This window comes from Eptesicus fuscus, chromosome 14, assembly GCF_027574615.1.
Source record: "Eptesicus fuscus isolate TK198812 chromosome 14, DD_ASM_mEF_20220401, whole genome shotgun sequence".
NCBI classification, from domain to species: Eukaryota; Metazoa; Chordata; class Mammalia; order Chiroptera; family Vespertilionidae; genus Eptesicus; species Eptesicus fuscus.
This window is the reverse complement of record NC_072486.1, coordinates 4,401,358-4,414,799: the sequence shown is the minus strand read 5'-3', so window position 1 is coordinate 4,414,799 and position 13,442 is coordinate 4,401,358.

Genomic DNA, 13,442 nt, shown 5'->3' with positions numbered 1-13,442 from the left:
TGCGAATGTTTGAGAAAAGTTGGTCGTTAAGGTTTTCTGTGGTCAGTATATGAGATCTCATCCATATAGAGGCATTGGACGGCAGTGCAAGACTTGGTCAAAACAGTCACCAATGGAACATATTATCATCACCACTGACTGTGCTTCAAAAATGGGCTTGACGGGAACTCTTCAATCATCTCGTCAGAAGTTGTCACTGAGGCCTCATCTCTCCATAATTCAGTGCAGAGTCACTGAGTTCATTCTAGTTCTCTGCCTCTCATCCCCGCCCTTCCTTTCTGTGAGTTTCCCTCTCTCATGGAGTAGAGACCTCAGGACAGGCCCCCGGGGCAGAGAGGGAACCGTTTGTCAAATGATGGGATTGCCTTTGACATTAGCAATGTAGTAGAACTAAAACGTGGAGAACAGTTTCACTTTAAAATGGACATTGACATTCTAAAAACACACTGTGTTCCAAAGCCATTAAAATCACATTACAGTGTGTTCCAGGTGTTACTTTTTATTAGAATGTTAAGTTTTGTCTTAATTTTGGGTTAGACAGTAAGGTGTAACAGACAGGCTCACTAGGCGAGTGAACGGCCATGTCACCATCGAATGAGCTTCACATGTGTCCCCCTGCGAACCAATTACCCCTTCTGAGTTCTAAAACCTGCGAATATGGAACGTCATGACTCAGTTGAATTTATTATAAATTGTATTCCACATTCTGTTGGCCTCAGGCAAACTGGGTGATTTCAGTTTCTGTCTTATCACCCTCTCCACTAATGTGAAAATAATGGTAGTTCATATGGTTATGGTGAGGTTCAGTGAAAATTTATGTAGAGTTTTATAGCCAAGTCTATAAAGTTATGCATGGGAGTCCTGCTTGTTTATGTTGCTGATATGTTGTCCAAGGAGAATCAGGACATCATATTCCACAAAAGTATCCGTGGTTTCAGAGAAAATTATTTTGAGTCTGAAGTCAGAGGTTCTGGAGTTGAGTCCTTTTGATCTTAAGAGTTGAGCCATGGACACCCCCAGGCAAGTTTTGAAACCTACCTGGATGGGATTTTTCTTTAGTAAGGCTGGTAAAGGAGCAGTTGCTTTGCATGGTTTATTTAGATGACAAGCATGGCAGTGTTTGTAAATTAAACATTTCGAGTGGCTGTTAAAGTGTTAAAACACTGGGGCCCCAGCGGTGAGGAATATGAAGGAGCCTCCAGAGGATGGCGTGCTGAGGCGCAGGGATGCGTGCCGATACCCTCAGGGGAATTCAGTCCATGACCAGTAATCGGAGGTAAGAAAATGGGAAGGGCTGAGCGTAGGCTGGTGTCAGAACCACAGACATGGCCTAGAATGTCACGCCGCAGAGAGCAGTCCATGGATCGGCAGCATCAGCGATGACTGACAGCTTTTAGAAATGAGGAATCTTAGGCCCCGGCCCAGGCGTGCTGACTCCATCGGCGTTTTCCCAATGCCCAGGACATGAGTGAAAGTTTTAGAAGCACCGGGCATATTTAGAGGTATCAGAACGATCGGCCTTGACCTTGTGGTATAGCCTAAGAATGCCTGCTCTCGGTATAACCCTTGACATGAGGAATAGCCGAACACTTGGAGGAGGCCTGGGCCAACAAAGCCGAGTAGGGTTTGGGAACTTGATTCTCTCTTCTTCTTAGATCCTCCTGTTCTCACATCTCCCCAAGCACAGACCCATCTACTGGCTTCTGTAACCGGTGACATGTCAATCTAGGTAACTAAGTCAATGGCAGGATTTTGGTTTCAAATAAGACTTCCATCTGGCCCTAGTGCCAGTTTTTTGTTTTGTTTTTGCTTTAAGTATTCACACACAGGTAGACTACCCACCTTTGTATTGTGGCTTCACAACTACTCAGAGGCATTGAAGAGGGAGACGTGGGAGATCCCTGCTAGACCAGGGCGTGTTTTCAGAACAGAACAGACCTGTAAAACACAGACTCCAGGGCCTCAGAGCCCCAGGGGCTGCCTCTCTAGGAATCTGCTTTTTAACAATGGACTGCACATTATTCTTTTATAGGTATGCTCATAGACTCCAGCTTTCTTCAACCTATAACTTTGCCTATCTAGGTAGCCACTGAATAGACTGGCCAACAAACACCCACTTTCATTCTTGGTTATCAGAAGTTCACCTCCCTGTGTACGTGCATAAAGGACTAATGTCTAAGGCAGTGTTGTTCATTTAGGGCAGTGTTTCCCATGGACCACTTGCATCAGAAATCATACCTGCATGCTTGTCCAACTTTCACGTTCCTTGGCCATCCCCGATAAACCAGAATCTTTAGGTAGACTCAGCATCGTTTCCTTTTCCCCAGGAGCGCCTGATACACAGCCTGGTGTGGAAACCACTGCTGTAGGGCATTAGTTCTTTACTTGCATATTAGAATAACTTGAAAAACATTTTCTAATGTACCCCTCCTGGGCCCCAAACCCAGTGCTTCTGATCTACTCGATCAGAGGGGTGAGGATGGGTAGCCATCAGTATGAAATGTCCGACTGTGATTCTAACCAGTTTTCCAGCTGATATAACCTGCAACTGGTGATCACAAAATGCGTCTCCTTTCATGAAAAATGTTCAGGACAACGTTGGCCCTTTGCCCTCCTGAGTGGCAGGGCCTCCTATACCTGAAATCTCTCCTGATGGTCACCTACTACCTCTCGCACCCTGCCCTCTGGAACATCAAATAGATTCTATAAAGACCAGTGAGGAAATGTCTATCTTTCAATCAGAGAGAGAACAATTCCCAGATGCAGTCTCACACATATTGCCTGGGACTCATTCGCCTTGGCCGCTGCTGCTTGCCTTCACAGGATTGCTACTGTATGTCATTGTGGAGAAATGGAACATCCTCCAAGCGGAAGAAATGGTGCACTCAGCGTAGTCTTCAGCAAAATGTCAGAGTGACTTCTGTAGATTGTGAAGCAGGTCATGGACAATAGCAGGAAGATGTGAGATTCTTACTCTATTTTTCTCCAAGTCAGTCGAGCAATCATCTTATGTAGCTTCTTTGTCCAGAGAAAACAGGCAGAATTATCATGTTAATTACAACAGGTGTTCACCATGGACAGCTATCACACCACAATGCTGCATCTAAATCACAAAGATAATAAACAAAGTAAGGGTTGACATTAAAAGCTACTCTGCCCTTTATCCTTCTGTTAAGTGAAAAAGGAAATTGGCTCCTGGTTTTCAAATACAAGATTTAGTATATTGTGTTAGTTTAGAAAGAAAGATGTGCATTTACTTAGCCTCGATAGTTTTATAGGATACTAGGGGCCCAGTACATGAATTCGTGCACCTTGAAAGGAAATGTGGGCCACGAGGCTGCAGTAGGCACAGGGGTGGGCCTTGGCCCATCCTCCGCACCCCTGCCTGGCCCCTCCTGCCATGGCCCTGATCCCCTGTCTATTGGCAAACCTGCTGTAGCTGCCATCACTCCCATGCGCTGATGGCTCGGGCCCCACTCACACCCGCTGAAGGCGCAGAGCAATTGGGGCCTGTGCCATCAGTGGGTGCGAGCTGCAGCTACTGCCCTGATTGCCCCTCAGGAGCAGGGAGAGGTGGAAAAGCCCTCAGGAGCGATCAGGGCCAGCAGCCGCTGCTCGCACCCACTGATGGTGCCAAGGTATCAGGACTGGCGCTGGGCACCGGCACCTGGTGTGAGTGATGGCTCCAGTGCTGGCTACAGGTGCGAACAGCGGCTCTAGTACTGTCAGTGGGTGCAAGCAGGGCCAATGCTGGCAGTAGGTGCGAGAGGTGGCTGCCAGCCCTGGTCTCCCCTCAGGAGCAGGGGGAGGTGGAGAAACCCTGAGGGGTGATCGGGGCTGATGCCTGGTGCCAGCAGTGGGTGTAAGCAGCAGCTCCGGCGCTGGCAGCGGGTGGGAGCACTGGGCGGGACTATGGCGCGTGGGAGCAAAGAATTTTCAGTAACCACCAGAGGCTTGCCCCGATGACAGCGACCAGCGCCTCGCCTTGGTCTGGCGCCTCTGCTCCCACTCACCTGCTCTACCATCCCACCACGGCTGACGCCCGCCATGAGGCAGGGGCCACTTTCTCATTCAGGACTTTCTAGTCCGCCTGAGCCGGATGTCCTCTGCTGGCCTGTTGATATGTTAGGCCCGTGGTCGGCAAACTGCAGCTCGCGAGCCACATGCGGCTCTTTGGCCCCTTGAGTGCGGCTCTTCCACAAAATACCATGGCCTGGGCAAGTCTATGTTGAAGAAGTAGTGTTAGAAGAAGTTTAAGTTTTAAAAATTTGGCTCTCAAAAGAAATTTCAATATTTTGATATTTGGCTCTGCTGACTAATGAGTTTGCCGACCACTGTGTTAGGCCAAAGAGATCTTAGAAGTAGCCTCACATCATTTACTTGTTTATCTCTGAGACGGCACATATCAGGACAGAGGTCATGACCTTTGCCCTGTAGTTTGAGTTCAAAACAAGAATTCACGGGTCTTGACTTCTAGTGAGTGTTCTTCCCACACCGCACTTCGTCTTTTAAGGATAAATGGAATTAAGTATAGAAATTTGAACATTTACATGTATACCATGAAATTGCATGTTTTAAAGGTATGATTGATTTTGAAGTGCAAAAGGTCACTAATGCATGAGCATTTAAATATTTAAATTGGATATAATAATACATGTATTGAAGGCTTAAAGTGGCCTGTGCTTTTCATGTGAATTGTTTCCAAACATGGACTAATAGATGGGCCAGTTAATGCAGGAGGAATATTTAGCTCCATCAGTGAAATAATAGAGAAGTTGAAGGTGCTCCATATCTTTTATTTTCCCCTTTATTCTGAGAAACTGTCTAAGTGTGGTTTGCAGCTGGTAACTTTTCATAGAGATGGGTTGTATATGAAGCAGAAGCTGAAGCCGGGCTGGAACATAAAGGTTAAAGGCTATGCTCAGCAGTACGGTCAGAGGCAAATGGGAAGAGAGGCTCGGCACTTACCAGCCGCTCTCATCTCCTGATGTGTAAAGTGAGGTTTATAGTAACTTCTTGCGTGGGTGTGTTGATAGGACTTTACTAGGCACATCCTGAAAGCCCCACAGAGAAGGCGGTCTGCCAGAGGTTAGGTTCTTACCAAGTATTCGGTATCGCCTTCCCTTGGGCGGAGGAGGCGCTGTGGCCAGCGCTTTGTACAGACTGGCTCGGGAGGGAAGCCTTGTAAGTTTGTAAGAATCTAATTCCTAGACTCGCACAAGCAACTACAGAAGTTCCTAGAATGCTTTAGTTACATTACAAATGAATGGTGTTCCCCCCCCCCCCCCCCCGCTTTTTTTTTTTTTTTTTTGGTTTTAAAATGAAGTTTGTCTCTATTTGATCTTTGGAAACTAGACATCTGGTAACCCTTTCAAATAATAAGCCTCTTTCTTCATGTCACCTCACATTTGATTGGACTGAATTAGATGCAACAGGTTTTTTAAAATAAACTTAACCCAGAGCGACTTTTCTGGAGAATGAGCTCAATTGAGATGAGGATGACAGAAGCACAAGAACAGAAAATGCACTTTTTGAATCCACACTCATCCAAGTCACTGCCTGACAGTAGCCACACAGCTGGATAGCTGTGTTACCGGGTCATGTCTGGAAGATTCTGTGTAATGATAACAGCTGCCAGAGGCCTCCAGCTCTCAAGGATTGCTGTTGGAATTGAGAACATCTTTCTCTATGTTACCGTAAATGAACAAAAGCCCAAAATAAGAGATAGCTTCTAATTCTTACTGAGACAGACAGAGGAAATGAATGAGTGAATGAATAAGTAATGAATGATGATGAGTGAATGAATTTCTTGGCTATTGACCCTGTAACGAATCTTAGTTATGGCTGATTGTAGTGATCGGTGAAGAAATACCTGCTACCTAATATGCTAACCAGTTTGTGAATTCTGTATCAGCTCCTCTGCTCACTTACCATTCAGGTGTTAGTTTTTTATTCTCAAATTTTAAGGATTACTTGATTATATCTTATTTTTTATATTTGTTACAATAAAATGTTTATTTATTTTTTCTTTGTCTATTGCTGGTTTGAAGGTTTCTTCAATTATGGCCTAATCTTGCTTTCCTGATTCACAAATACCAGGCATTGAATCATTAACATTAAAATAACAATTTTGAATGCAGTAAAGAAATTGCCCATCTTTTTCTCTCTCCTGAATTCTGAACTTAACATTATTTTTAATTCTTGTTTTAGAAATGACACACTTATTTATTCTGTTTTGAACAAAATAATTGTTTCCAGTCTCTAGATGCTTACCATTTGAGCAGCTAATTCCCTTTTAACTATTTTACAGTATACTGAAGGATATTCTTCTAAATGTACCACAAACTCTTTGCCTTCTCAAATGGAAAAGCATCATGCTCTCTGTTGCTCAGTCTTCATCATCACCATGAGCAGATTACTGCTCTGAGTGACGCCCTCAGTGGCTGTAGGATGTGCAGACTTGCTTGCCTTCCTCACAGGTGGCTCTCTGGTCTAAGGTCTATGTGGATGTGTGTGAGTTTTAATTAAAATATTATATATATTCACAAGATCTTTCTTAACATACATCCATCAAAATCCTCCATTTCTGGTCTTTTGTCTAGTAGGGTTCTGGGTCATTATCCATAATGGATATTCCCAATCTTTAAAAAGAAATTGTTTTCATTTATCTTTATTGCATAGACTATTACAGATGCCCCCTCTTTTCCCCCTATGTCCCCCTTATACGGAGCCCCTACCAACCCCAGGCCTTTCCCACACTATTGTCTGCAACTAGGGCTATGCATATATGCATGTAAGTTCTTCGCTTAATCTCTTTCCTCCTCCCTTCCCTCTGAGATCCTTACCTCTGAGATCCATCAGTCTGCTCCATGCTTCCTTGCCTCTGGACCTATTTTGTTCATCAGTTTATTTGTTCATTAGATTCCACATATTAAAAAAATAGAGTTTCTTAGCTAGGACTGCTTTGCTTAATCAGTACATAATCAGTGGTGGTCTCTGTCTGGGCAGGAGCGCGTCCCTCATGTCTCCAGATCCTGCAGGCCATTATTCCTCCTGGTGCCAGGCTCAATCAGATAACCAGAGCCCTGCTTCTCCGCGATGAAATATGACATTAGCTACAGGACAGGAACAGGGAAAAGCAGGCCACTGCAGACGGCACCGCCTCTGATAACGCGATGTGCAAGCGTGTTCTGCCAAGCCGCCCGCACAGGGGCAGCGCGGCCGATCCGGGAGCTGCTGAAGGGGGGACCTGGGATGCTTCTCAAAGAAACCAAGCCTCTGGTGACAACAGTGACGGGGGCATGGCCATTCCAGGAACTCCTAAAGACATCTCCCCTGGCGGCGGCTGTGCTGGGGGCTCCGCCGGGGAGAGCTCCTTCCTTTCCAGTTAAATCCAGGGCTGATGCTTTTTCACCCAACAAGGAGCTGATGTGATTTTTACTCTTTTAAAAGCTCCAGGGGCAGTGATGGGGAGGTCGGAGCCTTTCACAAATAATGACACACATTTGGTAAAACCAGTTCTCACTCAGTTCGGCGTCAGAAGGAGCGTCTTGCCCTGGGCACGTCCAGTGCCCCTTCCTGCACAGACAAGCGGGCCTCCTCTCCTCTCGCCACTTCTCCAGCCGAGTGCCGGCTTCTCCCCTCCGGGGACCGGTGGTGTGGAGCACTCCTTACCTATCCTGGGGTGTGTGTGTTTCTTGTTGTTGTTGTTTTTAAAAGCTTTTCCCAAACGACTTCGCAAAAGGCATTTGAGTTTTCCATACGACATTGCTTTCCCGCAAAGCATGGTACCTTACCCTCTTTCTGTGCTAGACGTTTCTCTAGCAGCTACTGTGGATTAGTATGCTAACTGGTGAGAGAAAGAGCAGAGGAAATATGAAAACCCACCAGGTATGGGGTGATGAGTGCTGTGGTCACCTGCGGAGGAGGAGTGGCCCCTGCTTGGCTCCTGTGTGGAAGCTGGCGGTGCCACACAGGCACCAGGAAGGTGTGGCAAAGCCAATACCCTGATAGGCTTCTCTGGGGCCAGGCGGCCCCGCAGTTCAGAAATGATGGAGAAGGCCCCAGAGGAGAGTGGCTGGGAGGTTCTGTGGTGGCGAGAGAGGTGAGATTGGCAAAGGCTCCTGTCAGGCTGGGCCTCGGGTGGTCGGAAAGCCCACAGTTCTCTGAGCTCCACAGGAAGGAGCTTTGTTTGCCGGGTGCAGGGTAAGGGGTGGAGGGAGCATGGCGGGCGGTGAGAGCTGCCAGCAGGCAGACCTGGAAGCCCGCAGCACTCGGTGGGCCTCAGGAAGCATGCGTTCGTCAGGCCTTGTCAGTGCCGTGTGCGCACGCGTGTATGGGCTGGATTCTGCAAAATATCCTATTTTGTGGTCAAAAAGGTTTGAAATCCGGAAAACCTAAAAGTTATTGAACAGGTTACATTTAATTATAGATCGACTTAAAGAACATAGATTCACATATTTTCCCCCCAAGTTCATCACCAAATTAAGTGCAGAAATGAATTTTAATGGTCTAACCAGGCTCTTACCGTCTTTCTTTTCTTTTATTCCTTGAATTTAAAGACTGGGGAATTGGAAGTCCATTTATTAACACTCTTACTGCCTGCCAAGCCACTGTGCTCATCTGGACTACATTACTGGAGTTATTTCATTTCATTTAACCTTGACATAGATTCTATGCTCCAATCCAGATTTCAGAGCAATCTGATGGTATAAATACTTGAATCTCTCAGTCATTGCACAAATCTTCATTCTTGTCTGTTGTTCTGCACATTTGGGTAGATTTTCTTGAACTTTCATAATCTACAGAAGCAGAAATTCAAAATAATCTCCTTCATCTATTTTGCAGAGGTTCTTACCATTATCCAGCTTACCCCAGGTAGTGGTAAAATTTCCACAATACATATTATTATTAAAAATACATTAGTACAAAAAGCTGTACTTTGTTTAGCCTACAAATATATTTAGAATGTGTTTGGCGCATGACTCCTTCTCAGACCCTCTGCCCTCCCCTGACTTTGAGGTGAGCCTCACAGGATGCTCCTGTGCATGAGCCTATGTTGCTTTTATCTCATTGCCTAATTCTTCCCCTTTCCCAGGGCAGTGCCTGTGACTTACGGTTACATGACTAGGATTTCCAACTTTCTGACATAAGTGAGAATTAGTTAGATTGATTGCTTTTTATTCTTGAGCTAAGCATACTTTTGAAATGTATATGATTTTAGCCCTATCTTTTGATACTTAAGCATTGCGATAAAATGGTGCCAACATACAACCTTGTACATGTGTGTATTTATTATTATTCATTTCATTAAGAGTGTTGTTTCTGTTTTTAGTGCCCCCCACAGCCATGTCCCTTTGATAGACAGATGGAAACTGTTCATTAAAATGATATCACTTTTCACTATTAATTGGACTGTGATTTCACTCTATAATGAGCTTCCATTTTCAGAAGCTCTGCAATGTGAGGTGTTTTGGACACTGCATTTTAGATTAGGACCCGACTGAACAGACAGTCTGCTGCCTTAGAAAGCACAGTCACCACCCTCCCAGAGAACAACACGAGTGTCTGGGCACGACTTGGTGGTGTCTCCTGACCTGGTTCACCCAGCAGCGCCTCAGGTGTGTGAGTGGGGAGCCATGTGAACAGCAGGGGAGAGCAAAGACATATTTCTGTGTTAGCTTTTTCCACCCTGGCACTGCTAAAGATTTTTATCAATAAATTGAGCATTTTCCTTTTCATGTTTTTCTTTCTATGCTTTTTCTCTTGTCACTTCCACCTTTTAAAATTATTTTTCTATTACTCTTCTCTTCCTCTTGCTTCTTTTTCCTGTCTATTCTTATCTAGTCTCTTAAACGCTGTAACATCCAAAGATATAGAGGGCATGTGGAACAGTATTGGTTAGATAAGAGGAAATAAGGGTGGGCCTTTTTTTCTCCACCTAAAAATATGCTCACTGTAGAGTCCTGTTATCTCAGATTTCAAAAATGCCTACCATTTGTCTGAACTTATATTTGGAAAAGAGTCAGAGGAAATGCTTATTCTTGCTCACAGCAGAGCAATAAAGAAATTAGCTGGGCCTAGCGGTCTACATGCCATATGGTCTCCAACTAACTAAAGATTTTCTTTGAAAAAAACACACACGCCCTACAGACTGAAGGGGGGGGTATCGGTGCTTACTGTTGGGTTAGCTTGGGCAGAACCTCTGACACATGCCATCCCAATGCACCACAGGCCCTACATTCCAGAAGGAACACGTTTCATTAAAAACCAGAACTTTGGCCAGCGTGGCTCAGTGGTTGTGCTTTGACCTATGAACCAGGAGGTCAGGGTTCAATTCCTGGTCTGGGCACATGTCTGGGTTGTGGGCTTGATCCCCAGTAGGGGGCATGCAGGAGGCAGCCAATCAATGATTCTTTCTCAAAATTGATGTTTCTATCTCTTTTTCCCTCTTCCTTCCTCTCTAAAGTCAATAAAAATATATACTAAATTAAGGAGGGCTCATTTTCAAGGTCTAATTTTTATTAACCTTGATTTCTATACAACAGGATATTCAGACTTGTGATTGTATAATGGCACTGAAACTTTGATTTCCAGAATGTTTGAGAAATACAGGCTATCTAGACTAATCAAATAATGTGTGCAAAATAATCAGTGAAGAGTTGCTTTTAAAGTTCAGTTTCTTTTTTCAAATCATAAACTTGACAGGTCAAGGGTAAAACAGTGATAAAAAATAAAGTTTAATTTGTAGCTTAGTTATGAAGCAAGTTACACATCCTATATAATAAAAGCGTAGTATGCAAATTGTCCTCTCAACTGGAGTTCTTCTGGGAGTTCAACCAAGTAGTGGGGGTGGGGTCGGCCGGGGGAAGGGAGGGAGGCCCTGGCTGGCAGCAGGCAGCCAGGGGTAAGGGAGGGAATACCCAGCCTGCAGCCACTAGGGACCCTACCAGTGCACGGATTTTGTGCACTGGGCCGCTAGTTACGTAAAATAAAAATATAAGCTATAAAACAAGCTATAAACACCAGCAATGCCCATGGACTGCAGTACAGCACCAATCAGTAAGAGTTTTCCTATTCCCCATTATTCTTTTCCTCTCTAAACTCATACCTGAAGGAGATCAAAATCCTTTTTATACAAATGGACACAGAAAAATGAACCAGAATCCCACCCCACCCCATTTCCTGGCCTCTTGCCTGCATAATGTCTTAACCAGGGAGGGGAAAACTTAATTATAAGGGTCTTATAATTTCTGAATTGAGATAGCAGTCCCTGACTTAAAGCAACCATGTTAATTTTGTTACCTACAAGTAGTCAAAAAAAGTCAGTAGAATTCATTTTTATGTACATGCAAGGAAAAATCGTGGCCACTGAATGGATTTTTAAAAACTTTTTATTATGGAAAATTTTATATATATACAAATTAGAGATCATGGTACCATGGACTCCCAGGTGCCCATCACTAATTGGAACAGACATCAGCTCATGACCAGCTTTGTTCGCCCATACTGCTACCTTTATTAAAGCAAATCTCGGATGCCCTATCACCCACTGAATTAATGTTAAAGAGACGGAGGGGCCTAGGGAAGTTACTTTAAGATTATACTTCAGGAGCCCTGTAATTGTATTAGTTGTGGAGAAAAAGATTTATGAGTTTTCTATGCGTCATGCCAGGGACAGAGCTGGCCTGGATTTGAAAGCATGCTTGTGAATGGCTGTATTTATCCAGGTGTAGGAAAACTGAATTGATTTAAAGTGACCTGGGACCGGTGTATCCTAACCACCTTTGGGTTTCTGAGTAGTAATTCATTCTCTCATTGTGAATTGTAAAGCATTTTGTTCCTACGTAGGAATGTTTTAATACCTTTATCAGGCACAGATAATAATATAATTCAAGTAACTGACTTATACACACTGCATACTCCTCCCTGACCCTGGTTCCTCACCCCTCCTCTCTGTCATAACCGTGACCTGTCCCCACTGTTGTATTTAGAATATAATTGCTCTTTGAAAGAATGTCTTCCCTTGTGTGTATCCTCAAACCATTGTTTAGTTTTGCAAGGTTTTGAACCTTTTGTGGAAGTTCCTGTTGATGATGGGCACTCGTGTGTGTTCTTGGGCGTTATAAATACTGCCGCAATGAACCTTCTTTTCTATAACTCCTTGGGCATCTGGGCAGGAATCTCTGCCCGCTCCAGGCCTGGGAGTAAACTTACTGGGCCATGAGGCTCGCAGCATTAACTGCACTGGTTGAATTTATATTTGTCTGCAAAGCGATTTCCCGATTTACATTCCTGCCAGCTCTGTGTGAGGTTCCCATTGCTCCACGTCCAGAAACAGCCCTGAAGGGGCCACACGGTTAAGGTTTGGTCAGCCTGGTAAGTGTGAAGTGGTAACTCCGTGTTGTTTGGATGTGTATTTCCCGTAGTCAAGTAAAGTTGAGTCTGTTTTCATGTTTGTATGTCATCTGTGCCTCCCTCATCTAAAATGCATTGCCTTGATCTTTGCCCAGGTTTTAGTTGGGCTGAATTTCTTTCCCCACATTGGTAAGAGTAGTTGATATATTCTGTATACAAACTCCTTGCCAGGTTTATAGGTTAAAACTCTGTGGCTTTTAATTACACTTTTAAAATGATGCTTTTGATGAAGAGGAGGCTGTAAGTGTATGAATCTTTTCCTTATGAATATCATGGTTTATATATTTTTAAATAAGGTCTCTCCTGCTTACTGTCATGACCATCTCCTGTGTTTACTTCTAAAGCTTTAAAGTTCTGTTTTTCACATTTTTGGACTTTTGTTACCTGGACATGATTTCTGCAGACTGATCTTCTGGCACGCAGATTCTCAGTTGTCCAGCCTTCCTTCACTGAACAGTCCGTGCTGGCCCCGTGGGTCTGCAGGCAACTTGGGTTTCAGTCAAGATGGGCGGTGCTGGGGCGCCCGTTTCTGGACTCCCAGTACTGTCCCACTGGCTACTGCCCACCTACATACCCGTGCTCCTCTTTGGCTATTATTCTAGTTTTATAATGATTTTTGGAAGGGTACATGTAGTATCTTTTCCCATTCTTGTTTTTAAAAGTATGTTATTGAAACTTTACAGACTTTGGAATTACCTTATGTTGGATGTTGATTGGAACAGAAATGCCTATATGAATTAACATTGGGAAAAAGGGCAACTTCATAGCATCGTGTCTTCTTTGTGAATATGCTTAGGTGAACCATATGAAATGGCTCACATGTGACCATTTCTAACCTGCCAAACGAGTTTCAGATACTTCAGCTTAGTAAGGTATCTCTCAATTTATTTGTATCTCTCTCTTCAGTGTCTTTCATTAAATTTTTATTATTTGCTTCAGCAATTCACATAAATCATTTGTTCAATTTAAACCTAGGCACATATTTTTATTTTAATGCATCATTGTGAAATAAATCCCTTTTGAAG